The following is a 15,705-nucleotide window of genomic DNA, read 5'->3' as shown; positions in this document are numbered from 1 at the left end:
TTAAAATGGAACTACGCTGCTTTATATCAAGCAAATGTTAAGTGGAAAAGTGAAGAGAGACAGTATCAACATCAATTGGAAGAGGTCACCCAAGAAGACTTTACCTCTGGTAACGCTAAGTAGCTAATGTCAGCTAACATTGGGTTGTGTCAAGGTGTTGCTGAGGAAGCTAGCTAACTAGCTCATTTCCCTTTATGTTCACGAGCTAAATGTTAGCTAACGTGAGATAAACAAGTGATAAAACATGTTCGTATTTAACTCAGAGGTGAAATAACAGTTTCATACCATGTGTCTGTAACGACCTCTTACTGACATGTCACGAGGTGACTGATAGACACGTGTTCACGTCACTTTAACGCGCTTCAGCTGTTTAATTTAGCCGGACCTGGTGGGTTGGTCAAATGGCTGTGATTGGCTGAATGACGCTTCAATCAATCCATCTCTACCAATAGCTTTTCATGTGTGCGGAAACGCAGCCCTGGAGTCTGGTGTCTGTTTCTTTCAGCACAAGGAAAGTGACATGTTGCTCTGGCTTGTGTTTCATTCTTGGATTGTGTGAAGTAGAAAGAAGATGAATTTTATCTGGTGACTGACACCAGATAAAAAAAAGAACCACCCACATTGTTTGATTGATGGGTAAAAGAGAAAATTAGACACCCAATTTTGATTTGATTATTAGTAATTGTGGTGATAATTGCCACTTGCCACTTTCTAAAGCTATCATCATCAGGTTTTCTTACCATTTACAGAAATAGATATAGTAAAACCATACTGTAGATATACACTTGCCTATAATAAATCTCCCCATGTAGGGAAATGACTGGGCCTATATTTGAATGTTATTTATCACTTCAAGTGATGATTAGTTTTATGATCAATGTGTTGTTAACTTTTGAATTGACTATTTGATTATTTATTGTTATGACTGCATTTGCAGGCTCAGACTGTTGTCATCCTTATCTGAAAAATGTTGTACAAAATTGCCAAGTTAATTTTAACCCGATTTGATCTCCAAAAACCCCAAAGCCCACATAGTACAGTTGTGATTCTCATCCCTGCAAACTGCAACGGATCACCACAGTTAAACTTATATCGTTTCCATCTTTGTAAATAATTGTCATTTACTGATTTGTTTGATTTAGGCCTTCCTCTCTTTTATTCTGTAACTGCAATCAATCATCTGATGCATTTGAAGATATCATTCAGCCCTCGAGGGTTTTTTTTTCCTTAATGTGCCTTCTCTGGGGAGCTTTTCAGACATGTGCACTCTCATTCTCACTTTCTCTCCTGTAGCCAAAATGTTATGTTCGTGCAGTTTTAGTCATAATACTTGCAAAACGTCTCTCTTAATCAACTGATTGCTGGTAGTTTATTAATCTTGAAAATGGCAGCTTTTCAACTCATCACGCAGGATCTGTGTAATATAAAAATATGATCAATGCAGTTGCATATTTTTGTCTCTGGCAGCAGTGGACAGACCTCCCTGAGAGTCCTTCTTTCCTGCACCCTCATGACATCACTTGTACCTGGCATGATGGTTGCATAGAAGAACAGCTGCAGCTGGAAACTTGTGTCCACAGTGTTGCTGCAGCTCGCCCTGTCTTTCTATATTGAGTTTGCTTGTGATAATGGTCATCTATAATAATAACAATCAACCTGTGGTTGATGAGTGGTTGGAAAAGTAAACAGGAAGCAGTCGCATGATCTTTATTTACCCTTCAGAGAGCAAGAGATCGAATGTCACCCATGTTAATTTATTGACATAATCATATCCGACACTGGCATTCTGCTATGACTGTATTGTACACATGTAGTCTCCTCTTTCTCCTGTAATCTGCAACTGCTAAAATGTTAATATTCAAATGAAAAATATAATTATAATGTCCTCTGCCGTGGATGTTATGTCTTCACCCGAGTGTTTACCTGTCTGTTTGTTTGTTGGTTTATTTGTTGGCAGGATTTTGAGAAAACTACTGAACAAATTTCCACCAAACTTGTTGGAGGGATGAGGCCTGTGCCTGGGACAAATATTTTGAATTATGGTGCAAATGCAGCTTCCACTTTCTGGGGTAAAATAATACAACTGCTTAAATAAGTTTAAAATATATGGTATTATTCTCTCTGTCAAGGAGGTCATGCTTTCACATGTGTCTATTTGTTAGTTTTTGTAATTGTTCACATGATTTTGCAAAAGAGATGAAACTGATTTCCACCGAACTTGTTGGAGGGGACAAACTTTTTTAATTAAGTTGCAGATGCTGATTACAGTTCAAATCCAGGATTTTTTTTAAAACTTTTTTTACATGTTTATTTGAAAAATAAATAATTTAGGTTAAATTTGTGGGATTGTTAGACCTTCTACTGAATGCTACATATTTTTTAGATTTGTTGGTCAGTTACCAATATATGTATTTTGAATTGTGGATAACATTCTTCCCATAATAGCCTGGCTATTAAGGGTTATTGTTTCAATCCTCTGAGCTCTATACGTTTAAATACACGGAGGCATCAACTGGAGTTATATTGAAAATCAGTGCTTGAGCAATTATACCCACCAGATATATAAAAGACAAATCCTTATTTTATTCCCTCTTTCCCTTTAATACCATTTAATAGTAGTGAATGGGGAGTGTGCGGAGCTGCATTCCAACCAGGTGTAAACAAAGCGCCAGTAAACGCACCACATGTCAGTAAATGCACCACACTCATTAAACAAACCTTTCATTTAATCTCACTAAAACATTGCGCAAGCTCCACACTTGAGCCAGTATAAATATGCATGTTGATTGTCATATCTGAGGATAACAATGGCGCTGTGTGAGATGAGAGATCAAGTGAGGGATAAGTGAGGCTCGGGTCTTTTCACCTGGAAGAAAGAAAAGTGGAGGGGGGAGGGATCTGGGGAGAGGGGTGAAGAAGCCCCCCAGCAGACCAGAGCAGTAACACGACGCCCCGAGAGTTGCCATCATCACATGGCAGATGGAAAATTCCACTCAGGCTCCTCGCTTGTTAAATGGGAAGGGTCTCCAACTCCTGTTTCCACCAGTCCGCCTCCTCCTCCTCCTCCAGGCTGCACGCAGCTGTCTGTCCGCCGGAGCAGTAGGTAAGACCCCCCAACATTTACACATCCAGCCTTTACTTTTATTTGCAGTAGTAGCAGCCAATTATTATTATTACTGTGATAATTCAACCCACCCCCCGCCCGTGCATGTGGTTCGCTGGTTAATTTGGCCACCATGCTTGATGGACTCGGGAGCGCGCATTTTAATTCTGATTAATTCTAAGAAGCGGCTCCAGCAAGAGGATATGGAAATAAAAGAAGGATTACTTGTGCATGGGTTTTACTGACATTACAGAGTTTTTTCCTGTATATTAACATTCGAGTTATGCATCAAATGTGTGCATTTAAGTTAAAGAGCAACAGTGGCTGTGTGTGTGTGTTTGTGTGCGTGTAGCTTCCTGCAGGGCGTCACTGGAAGCGCGAACCTTTGTTTTCTTTTTCTTACTCCAACAACAGAATTCGCTTTAACTCTTGGTTTCATAGACTTTTAACTCCAGCCACTGAACGCACCAGTTCATCCTGTGGACTGAAGATACCTTTTGCACGGAAGCAGTTGTGAATTTGCCTATTTGCTGTGCTGCCCCCTTTTTTCCGCGTTTACTTCACGAGAAAAGCACAAAGGAGACTATTATTGTTCCCAGTTTGTATCTTAAAGCTTCCACTGCCACACCAAAAGCTTGCATCTTCTGAATATGAGTTAGAATGGTTATTTCTGAAGGGGTTAATAATGGATAACATACAGGGGTTATGAATAAAGTTAAAAATATGGATCATGACGTTATGTAACAGCAGACAGCAGCATGCTGAGTGTGGCCTGCAGGGCTCACTTAGGACTAATACATATGTTATGACTGCAATCGCAGGGGCAGACTGTTATCATGCTTTACTGGGGAATATTGTACAAAATTGCCAAGATAATTTTAACTCAATTTGATCTCCAAAATCTTGGCAGCAAAGCCCACATGGCTCAGTTGTGATTCTCCCCTCTTCATACTGCAAAGGACCACCACAGTTTATCTTACGACATTTCCATCTTTGTAAATAACTGTCATTTACTGATCAGTTGATTTAGGCCTTCCTCTCTTTTACTGTGTGTGTGCAATCACTCATCTGATGCATTTGACAATATCATTCAGATCTCAAAGGGATTTTTTTCCTTACTGTGCCTTCTCTCTGGGGAGCTTTTCAGACATTCTCTTCCTTAGCCAATGTGTTATGTTTGTGCAGTTTTAGGCACCAATAACCTCAGAGTGGCAACTGAGAACAAAGACTAGATTCAGCCTGTAGAGAACATTTTAGCTGAGGTATGTTTAAGCAGTGAGTCCAGTTTCTATCGTCGCCCTTTTCAATGCTAAAAATACATGGTTGCCACATAGTGATTGTGCACGTTCCCTCTCACACCCAGTCTGTTCTCTGTACACCTTACTTACATAACAGGGTGAAGTGATATAATCATTTCTTCCCTTAATAGGGCCCCACTTACTATATGTCTTCAACAGATGGATTTTTAAGTATCTCCAGTTGTAATAGTATGGAACTGGTAGTGTTTCTTGATGATTGTGGGGATATGTAAAAATTCCGGACTCACACTCATGGTGACTAGTAAAGACTGTAAAGAAATTAGTTTGAAATCGAATGAAAAACAAGAAATAAGGGATAGCACACTTGTGAGAAAACTTATCGTCCTGTTTCTTGGCACCAACCTGCTGCTTAAAAAGTGTCAGCGATAGTACAAGCACACCACTGCCAGAGACGAAATGACACAGCTGTCTACAGAGGCTGAGGAGTACGCCTAAAATCAAAATGAATGTTGCACACTGGAACATTTTGTTACAGTAAGGCCTCTGTAGACAAGACTGTAGGCTGTGGGTAGAAATAAAAAGTACAGGTTTGAACACCTGTCGGCAGGGTGACGCTTGGTCGTGAATCCTGAATGACACATGTAGGTCATGCCCCGCCGCAGCGTCTTGGGGGTTGATGTGCTGCTGGAGCTGGCTGATGTAACTTGGACCATGAATGAGCACATGAGCCTCAAACCCCCGACTTAGAGTCAGTTTCAAAAGGAGTGGATATCACCGACACAAAGACACAGCGAGGTACTGCCACAAAGGGGAGAAGCAGCTGGCAATTTTCCAAAACACAGTAACAGTCAATGAAAACTTGCGAACATGGTGCACCATACAATGCAAAGAGCTGTCCAATTTTATCTGCAGGAATTCAGTTCATCTGTAACTCAGAAACTTGGAATGTGCAAGAAGGCACATCATTGAAAGTTCCAGTTGGATTCATCTTGATCTCTCAATAGTTTAAAATTTTTGAAATTTGCTTTCTTGCTAAGAGTTACATAAAATAACACCATTGCTATTGTTATGTAAGGATGATAAATATACATTTCAACAGCCCGGTAGCTTAGCCTAGTATAAGGACTGGTGGCAGAAGGGAACAGCTACTCCATTTACAAAACCACAGCCTATGTTTAGTGTAACTCACCGGATGCAGATTGTGGGTTAAAGAGTTCGACTGGCTACATATTTAACTTACATTCTCCTCGCTTTCCACTAGCTTTGCTACTGCAAACCACAACAACAACCTCCGAAACTAGCAACCTACATACTGGAAATGGCCATTTCTGGTGAGGATCTGGGTCATGCAGTAAACAGGCCTGCTTTGTTGTGTCAGTGAATAGTCGTTAGATCTACAAGTTTTGGATCGGTTAAATAAAAGCAAACAAATTGTCTGTGGTCCAGTGAGCTCCTCCAGAGTTTGATTACAGACAGGCTTGCTTTCTCTGGCAAATTATGTTAAATCTTTTTTATTAGTCTAAGTCATAAACAACATATACATAAATAAACATTGGAGCTCGTCTTTTATTGTTTTTTAGAAAGTTTTTTCTATTTGCTGTGAATTTGCCATTTTAATGACACTGCTCACTTCCCTGTGTGCAAATATTCCACATGAACAAGCTCCACCTCTGATATTATCCGAAGTTAAAAGCAAGATGATTGTGTGGTTTGGAGAAACACAAAGTGTTTTTTTCCCCCCATTGCAGAATAATAACTGATTCCTGCTGTGTATAGATATAATAAAGATTTTATGTAGATGTAATGTGTTACATATAAACACTTTGGCAAATATAGTTGTTTCCCTCAAGCTGTCCAGAACTAGTTAGCTTCATATTAAGTGTTTCGGGTTTTTTTCATCTAATTCAAAGCAAGAGGACACATTTACTATAATGTGAAGCTGTAAACGGTTGTTAGAAACATTTTTACAGATAAAAGGCTCATGTTTCATGTCATATTACAACTGGGACTGCTAATGTTGAGCCTGTACACTCACTATTCTCTGTTTGTGCTTCTGTTGTGCTTTGTTTTAGTATTCACACTTATCCTATAGTGCACAGAAAATGGTAGATAGTTTCACTTTAAATAGTGTTTTTTTATGCCCCATGTGGATAAGATAGACTCAATGCTCCAGAAACAGCTAATAATAGTGTTTCCAGTTGAACTTAAAATGTTTATTACCGGAGACATAAAACGTTTGCATGAAAAAACAGAATAACCAACAAATGATCTTATTGGGGAGACAGTAAATTTGCTGAAAATATAGCTCATCTTTGCTTTTCATACATTTTCTTTTTTCATTTGAATCCTTTCAACTATGTCAAAATTCTGAACCAGAAATAAATATGAATCAGTGCTGATAATACAAATGCAAAATCAAAGATGACATCCTGGCAAGAGATCAGGGAGGGGGAGGTTGTCATTACTGTCTCTTCTTGTCAGTCTTCTAACAGGGTGGCATGTCAAACCTAACCAGGGCCCAGATGTCCCACAGCCGGCTTCTGAATAATCAGTACAGCATGGCTACCGATGCTACAGAAAAGTCTTATACGAAGGGAAGAGGTCTGCAAACGAACCCATAAAAGAGAATGAAATGTATGACCCATATTAGATAATCAAGTGGACGTAAATTATGAAATGATAATTACAAAATGTTACAAGACACATTTTCCTGCACATGAGTTGCTGAGACAAAGTTTAAGTTTTCTAGCTTTCAGACTCTTTCGCCTCAAAACTCTATTCTTTGATTACATTTTATTTAAAAAGAACTAGGGGGCAAGGCTTACTGACAGTCATCTGATATCTTAAAATAAACTGTGTGTTAGCCTTTTTGTGCTTCACTAATGAACTTGAAAATGTGCAATTTTCTGTACAGAGTGTTTGTCATGGTCTGTTTAAGTTTGTCAGAGCTCAGCATGTCACAAACCGGAGAAACAAGAAAATAAGCAGATTATTCTGGAGATGTGGTGTCCTGCTGAATGAGCCGTCTGTTCCAAATGTGTGGAGGCGAATGGCATCTTTGTACAGGTGACCTAACAAGTTCAGATGTTCAGACACATGTATGCCCTCATGCGCTCTCAAATTACACTTCGAGTGTGTTTTTGTAATGGAAACATGTTAGAAAATACCACACACAGAACTTTCATAGTCTTTTAGCTCTGGTGCTGTCAACCAGAAACTTAGATTATTTAAATCAGTGTTTTAGAGTGACAGAAAAAAAAAATCCTCTTCAGACTTGTAGACCTTTTAGAGTCATTCTCAAGGTCAACCTTTAGCTTGTTACATATTGTAGCAAAGCAAGTTGCCAGCGTCACGATTTGCACATGAGAAGATCGATATCAACTGCTAACATGAACAGAGCGAGTGTTCACAAAGTTGGATCACAAACAAAGTTGGGACACACCAGGACGATGCACAAAAGGTCATTATGATGTTTGCCAATGGTCAACTGACCTTTAATGACACGTGACACCGCAGAAGTCAGAGTTTTTGTCAATATGTTTTTTGTTTTTGGCCCTCTCGCTTCAGTGCGATTAGTTTGAGAACAGTCGTAGTTTTACAGCTGCTCTTTGAGTTGTCAATGTCCATTCATTCGAAATTCCGATTCAGCCGATTTTCTGCCGGCTTTCTGAGTATTCCACAAAGACTTTGCCACATGCAAACATTAGTTGCAGTTTTCCACATACTGTAGTTTCAGTCAATGGTAAGAAACAAAGATTAGTGTTGTTAGCCTTCACGTAGCTTTTTTTCCCCTTCTACTTCTTAAAAACAGCCTGCTCTGCTGTTTCAGTTGATGCATGGCCCTTGATATGGAGGCGCCAACTACGATAGCGAGCAAATGCTTAGAACAGACAGATGGCACTTTCTCTGGAAATTCAGTGTTTGCACTAGCTTAGTTTGAAGATGTCAGGTGACAGATATGTGAGAGAAAAGAAAAAAACTCTTGCAAGTCCAGCACAGCGATTTCTCGGGGGAGCGTTGCTTTCTTATTACTTCTGCTCATATATCACATAACCATAAACTGTAGCTGTCTGCGCTCAGCCAGAAGGCATGTGCTGGACCGTTGAGCTCCTTCTATGTTTCTAACACATGAGACATTAGTATCTTGCTCAAATCACCACAGTACTACACAGTCGGGTATTGCTCTATGAGGCCAAGGAAAGAGGCCTTAGTCTGAGCGTAGGATAAAAAGAACATAAAGTGCAGTAAAAGTCATGGTAAAACATTAGGAACGTGCAGCCACAGAGGAGGGTGGTTAAGTAGTGGTTGTTAAATATAAAAGCAGTTGAAGGGCAAGTTAAAGAAATGATGGTGTTGGTCTGACACATGCATACTGTACCTGTCTGGGGATAAATCATGATCCTGTCTGAAACACTTCCGCACACTCCACGTGTACAGGGTTTGGAGCCAAGTGTACACCTGGTGAATCAGAAATATGTAGCTCAATACTACAGAGTATAACAGAGTGTTCAAGCTTGGGTATTTATTTATCATGGTTGTTTTCATCTTCGTTTTTAGGATTTTATAGTGTTTTCTCAGGATCGAATCTGGTGTTTTTAGATATTGAGTTTTATCTTGAGTACAAAAAGATATCTTGGCCTCTTTTCTCGGAACCAAATGTTGATACTGAGACGTAGCCTGCCCTGACTGCCCATCTGTTTCCAACATGTTGAATGTATGACTACAGTGTGACATGTGAAGAAGGGGGGGCAGGGAGTCGTCTCAACGTGCTACATACAGAAGATAGATGGATTCCTCCTACGTGGAAGCTCTGTCAGATACTGGGAGGAAGGCTTGTACTCAGTTCAACACAGATGTCAGTCGCAAAAAACTCTGTATGTTGTGGTTGTTTTATTTTTATGGCCGAGCACAGTCGACTTCTGAATCTAAACAGCAGCTGTAAATCTGCCCTACATGACACACTTAACTAGCTGTGATTTGTTGGGTTGAACCACTTACGTTGATCACACTCACACACTGTGAGCATTGTAATCTTTAGTGGTTACATTTTCATATTGTACTGTATATAACTACAGGGATGATTAGCAGTCTCATCAGCTAAGTGGCTGTTTGCTATAGCATCATATCTAGAAGATACTAAATTTAAGCCCAAAAAAATTAAATAAAGCATACTTCCCCAAATGTCAAACTATTCGATTAAATTATAGTCAGACCTCATGCAATGAAGAAATCTAAAGGGCCAGATATGGCACACAATGGACCACACGCAATTCTGTTTATACTACACTGGGCGTCTGTATACACTGACATGTTCACACATGACCCTTACAGCCACGTTACTCAACCTTCAAAGAGAAAGTTTTGAAGTCTAAAAATATTTTCCCTGTTACATTTGGAGACAACTAGAATGTCCAGACCTCATATTAACACACGTCTCGAGAGATCTGGTCACAAATACATCTGGCATTAGAATGTGTGTTTTCAGTGATCAGTTGTGATCAGTTCTATCTCTCTTCCCTGCTCTATATGCAAATAAACACCTACGTCCTTTCTGTTTGTGAAACTCAAACATGTTTTTAATCCAGTCTGAGTTAACAGACAGGGTCAGTGTGTTTGACTATGTGTGTGTGTCTCAATGTGATAAACATTGTGCTGCTGCCAGCTTTATAATAAAACAATAGGAAACGGTCAGTGTTAATATTGTGTTTGTGGCGCAAGTGATTCGGTTTATGTCAAACACTGAGAAGCATAAAAATACTTGGTTCACCATGAAACTGTAGCAGGTCAGAGGTCAGCTGGTTCTTCATGCGTGACCTAGGACACTTTTCGGTTCACTCTCATCCAAAAATCACCACCTCTGAAATGTGGTCTGAGGGATCGGATGTCAAATGTGTCCTCAGTGGTCACACCTGTACATAAAGCATTCCACTTGTGATGACATTAGGACCAGGGGCAGGGCCAAGGGGGCTTTGGCCCTAGTTGGAATCTGAATAGCCCCTGAAGTGCCCCTGTACTGTCAGAACTACTCACTAACAAAACCATACTTTTGTTATTTTCTTTTTTAAAGCACATATTGAGCATTAAGTAGGAAACATTTTCTAAATATATTCAATGATGTGTAGCTTAGTTTAAAGCTGTGGAGCTAACAGAAAACAAGGAATGCTTAATTGTGCACCTTAATGAGGAATTGTGCATGGTCGTAAATCCACTACTCTTTGGATTGATGTTTATACCCAGTCTGAGCTGCAGGACAAACAAGCGTTTGACTTTTTTTGACACGTTTCCACAAATAATAATGACCTCAGTGTTACATCATGTATTTTACAGCATGCAGTCACCTACTTGCAAATGAGTACATAGAGCTGATAGTAGTAGACGCAGGGGACAGAAATGTCTGTCGCTTTTGACCTTTGAATTTCTTAAAAAGACGAAATCATAAGTTGACTACATTTGCCTTTAATATTATTCTAATAAAGACGTAAATGTCTCAGGTTTTCACCACTTAAAAGCCCTGGATATATTTGATATTCATTCAGATATTGGATGTCCTCTGGCGAGTGATTTAGCAGCAGTCTGTGGTATTTGCAGGCAGTCACATGGCATAGAGAGGTATAGGCTTTATTTATAGACTCGCAATGATCACTAAGTATGTTGTCGGGACTGTGGACTACCTAGCAAATATACACATTAACATGGGTTTGGATGGCAGTGTGTGTCTGTGTGTGTGTGTTTGCTGAAATGATTCATCCATTCAGGGGTGCACGTTATAGTCCACAGTGTCATGGTAGAAATGTTATGGTAAAATCAGGAGGTTAATGAACCATTGATCCATGACGGCAATATCCCCCATGGCCTCTTGTTTACTGACGTCAACACTGTGTATTATTCTCCAGCATGCTACAGGAATGATTTTTTATGAGGTGTTATGCTCTGGAGTTTAATCAAATACATGCAGAGGTCAAAACTGCAACTTCACAGATCAGCAGCTGCGCAGTGAACGAGTGAAATACCTCAACTCTCTTTTGAGCAATCTCTTTACCAGCCTGTGTCTAAACCAGGCTAAAAAAAAAAAGGAGAAACTTCCTCATCACAAAGAAACAGTCAAAATGTCTTGGCAAGCTCCTGCAGTAGGTGGACACTGTCCGTAAGATGACAAAGTTTTACCAAATTACGAGAAGGTTTTGTGCACGTGGCAGAGAGAGGAGGGCACGGTCAGAGGAAAATAGTCATAGAGCTTCGCAACTTGTGCAAGTTGGAACAGCTTGTTCCAAACAGGTATAACAGTCAATAAGTGAGGTCTTTTCTCCATGTGTTGTGGAAGCGAGACTCTTTTCTAACTTGGATGAGTTGGATGACTCCAAATCAGATCTGTTTGCCAACAATGTTACATTAAACTTAGACAATTAAGCAAAACTGACACGCTTATCAACTACATTAACTCTTGGTATTCTGGATTAGTATTCTCGGTGGGAAGACGCTTAGTCAAGATAGAGCAGATAATGTGAATTTAAAGGGGCAGTCCAAAGTTATTGTCTCGTACAAAGACAGATTTAAAAAACTTAAGATGTTCCAGTACCATTTTTTCCCTTCCTGATACCGAATCTGTTTGACAGCCTTTCTTAAAAAAAGAAAAAAGATTTGTCAAGCCCTAATACAAGAGGACTGAGGACATCATCAAGGTTATTTTGTCACACTATGACATAAGACCTTACGCAACTGTCATGCTCCTAACAGCTCACAAACTGGTCTTCACGGGTTAAACCAGTGGACCCTTTGTGTTTTCATGTGTTTGCCTGTGAGATTTTCTCGAGCTCAGTCACTTCTATAGTTGGCTACTGCTGTTCTCTGAAGTTTGTGACCCCCAAGCTAACGCCATCCCTGTTTGGTATGTCACAGGATTGGTTCAGGGATGGCTTTCTAGTCATAGGTGATTGGCTGAGTGTGTGTGAGGCCCCCAACATACACACACTCCAAGGGGCCTTTTAAGGAATATCCCTGCAGCTATAGTGGATCATAGAAGGGAGTTCACTGTTTTGTAGGGATCTAGCTTTCATGTTGCTGTGTTGTTCTTTGCACTGAAGATTTTATAAAATAGTTTGAGGCTTACTTTTACTTATTTTCCTTACATCCTAATGCTTGCTTGAAGAAATCCAAAGAAAAGCTACATTTCTCCTTTGGGGGATGGGCTGTAAGTCAGTTTGAGCAATTGACTCCTCCACGCCTTTAACAGCTGTTGCTGGAGGCATTGTGTTTTCGGGTTGTCCCCAATTCTAGTGAATGAGATTGGTCAGGAATGCTTCAAATTTGCCACAAATATTCACTTGGGTGAACTGATAAGACTTATGTCTAAGGTCAAGGTCACTGTGACATCATAATGCTCTGCAAAAACACTTTTCTGGCAAATATTTAACACCTTAACACAGGAACAGAAGCAGACAATGACAATATTTCCAACAACTTAACCGATTGGCAGAGGCAAAACAGTTCTGCTTCTTGGTCTTGAGGTATAGCTTAACTGTTGACTTTTCCTTGACTTAAAGTGAGTCCATGTAACTAAAAAAAAATGAAACTTCACATTCTTCTCTGAAAATGAAAAGTTGAAGCCCTCGCTCAGTTCAGTACAGTCTGTCCTTATCTTTTTCTGGTCTTTGTCTATTTTGTGTAACCCAAAGTAAATCGATATTACTGAGAGATAGACATCACTTCTTGTTATCACTCATCTCCATTCGTGCCAATGTTACAGTAGGTTTTAGCTTGTAATTGTTGTGTGAGGATGTCAAAGTTACACAGTCTCTCTGTTAGAGTCAATTACATGGAATTAACACACTTCTCTGAGCTTATTTCAACATTTGAGCCTCTTAAAATAAAAACCTAATTGTTCTGCCTTTTAAATATCATGTTGCTATTCTGTAGAAATCTTTTACATGTAAATATCACCTATGTAAACATATTTTAAATATTGTCACATAGGCCTGGGCAATAAAACAATATCAATAATTATCGCAATATAGTAAATACAAGAACAGTTCAATATATATCAGGAAGGTACAACACATCATTGATCTATCTCAGATATGTTAAGTGTTTGTCAGTCTCTGTCCGTAAAGAGATAAAACCACAACCTTCACTGAGGAGAAAACAATCAGTCTTTACATTTGAAAGGAACAATCATGTGACATTTATCGTGATAATTATCGATATCAACTGTGAGTGAAAGTGAGAACCCTTGTAACAAAAGTGCAACTTTTTGTTTTAAGTGCTTAATCTAGAAAACCTTTATTTAACTGATTTGAAGAAAAACTTGAAGTTTGTTCCCCACAAGTGTGTGTGTGTGTGTTCCTTCATTTGAACTGCACTGTCCAACAAAGCGGACAAGAGATAAAAGCCCCATCCCTGACACAAACATGGCCTTGGGCACAGTGACATGCTGAGTACGATGTCTCCTGATTCCCTGATTGGCCGGCCAACGGCACAGCCTACCCCCAAAATCCACCGACAATTGCCCAGTGTGCAGCTGGATATCTGCGTGTGTGTGTGTGTGCAGCTGCATGTGCAAACAGTTTGTCTCTGTGTGACGACAGCATCAGTCACGTTAAGCGTAGATCATCATCATCATCAGTTCACACATGATCTGTGCCAGTATAAACATATCTGCTGGTCATGTGATCAAGTGTTGCAGCGACAGTGGGTATTTAACAGCGTTGTTGGGCCGCGGTATCTTCACTCTGATGGCAGTTGATGTTCTCGCTATGTTCCATATATCTATCTATCTATTCATCTGTCTGTCCGCCTATCAATCTGTCTGTCAGTCTATCTATCTATCCACCTATAAATCAATCTCTCTCTCTCTCTCTCGTGGGGGCCCATGCTGTGGCCCTCTTGTTCTTCTCTGAAGAGGAAGACATGTTTATGTGCATGTGTGTATTGTGGGGGTTACGGCTGTGCTCAAAGGCGGGGCCTGTGTGAACTGTGTGTGTCCTCATTGGTCGACAGAGGCCCTCCCTCCTCCCTTTTAAAAGCCTGCATTTTCACCTGAGTTACAAAAGAGCTGCTGCTCCTTACTGTGGTACACTTTCTTCCTAAAAAAACACTTCCTCTCAAAGAAAAAAAGGATCACCCTCAGAACCTCTTTAAGGATCCTTTCAGTGAGTGAGTATTTTTGCTTGAAAGTTTTGGTTTGAACTATGTATGAAAACAAGGCTATATAAACAATCAGACATAGATTTACCCTGCACCATGTTACAATATTTGTTGTCAAGGAGTTTCTTCTGCAAACGGTTTCTTCTGCATTTAGGAGCAAAAGCCTTTATTTAGTTTTTTTACCCTTTTCTTGATTTCTGTGGTATCCCTCGACCCTGCAGAGGCAATAGCCACCTCTTCAGAGGTAGTGGCTGATGCAAGAGTTTGTTTGGGGGGAGGATATATGAGATCGTTGGAGCTCTTTCACAGTGGAGACTTGAGATTTTTAAATCATCTGTGGGTTACAGGGTCCTTTATTTCTTCCTAAAGTGTGTTTCAAAATATTATTTTATTTTGAAAGTATGTGTAAAGGTTTTAAGAGTCAGTGTCTTTAGGTTTTTTAGATTTCAGTGCATGCAGCCCACTGAGGTTTATGTTATTTGTGAAACTGGTATCAGCAGGAAGTGTGACTACTGGTTTTTCTTGCATTTTCCTTTTTTTTTTATTTCACCATGTGAGCATTTGCGTGTTAGTGTCTTTAAAACCAGTGACAAGCATTTTACCTGTTGAATTCTCAACCAACTGTCATTATCATTTAAAAAGTTTTCCCGTGAGACGAATGATGAAAAGTAATCATACAAAAGCAATAAAAAAATATTGCTGTTTGTGTTTCTGTGCAGACAGCACGTGCATCTTCACTCTCGTCTCCGCAGTTGCATGCCTGTCACCACTGATTCCAGCTGTTTCATTATCATGTAGGGCTTTTTATCCAGAATGCAAATGGCCTCAGCAGTCTGTGTGACCAAGTGCAAATGTGTTTCGTCTCTGTTTGGGGAGTTCAAGTGATAATGCAAGCAGGGCAGCAAATTCCAGCAACAAGTGGTCACTCCTCGAGACGTATTTCACACGTTATATGAATGTTAGGTGTGAGCTGCAGTCAGTCCAGTCATGCAAGTCTGATACTAGAGCCGGCCTTAGTGTGTCGCAGGGCCAAACAAGTGAGTCTTTAATGCTGTACCTGTAACAACAGTGGCATTAAATAGTGAAATACAAAGTTAACCCAGTCAGACAGGTTAATCCTTTTTGGCAATGAGAAGTGTGAAATGTTCCCCCTTTCTCTCTCGCCATACAACAGAGAGCGACACTGAGAGATTGGGTGTACTG

At 39.9% G+C, this 15,705-nt stretch overlaps 2 protein-coding genes across 5 annotated transcripts in view; one reads left to right on the top strand and one right to left on the bottom strand.

Annotated features, from left to right (window-relative positions):
• Positions 1-15,705, bottom strand: part of LOC109637456 (amphoterin-induced protein 2-like) — a 51,141-nt gene that overhangs the window by 28,952 nt on the left and 6,484 nt on the right. The gene's annotated exons all lie outside the window — the stretch shown is intronic.
• Positions 2,926-15,705, top strand: part of slc38a4 (solute carrier family 38 member 4) — a 34,629-nt gene continuing 21,849 nt past the window's right edge. Inside the window, exon 1 of one of the 3 annotated variants that reach the window (XM_020099966.2) lies at positions 2,926-3,103. The gene's annotated coding sequence lies outside the window, so the exon portion shown is untranslated. Of the gene's footprint in view, positions 3,104-14,361; positions 14,512-15,705 lie in introns of those variants that run through there. The other 2 variants (XM_069520077.1, XM_069520078.1) reach the window with 2 other exon arrangements.

Source organism: Paralichthys olivaceus, chromosome 23 (genome assembly GCF_024713975.1).
Source record: "Paralichthys olivaceus isolate ysfri-2021 chromosome 23, ASM2471397v2, whole genome shotgun sequence".
NCBI lineage: Eukaryota > Metazoa > Chordata > Actinopteri > Pleuronectiformes > Paralichthyidae > Paralichthys > Paralichthys olivaceus.
This window is presented reverse-complemented; position numbering and strand designations above follow the sequence as displayed.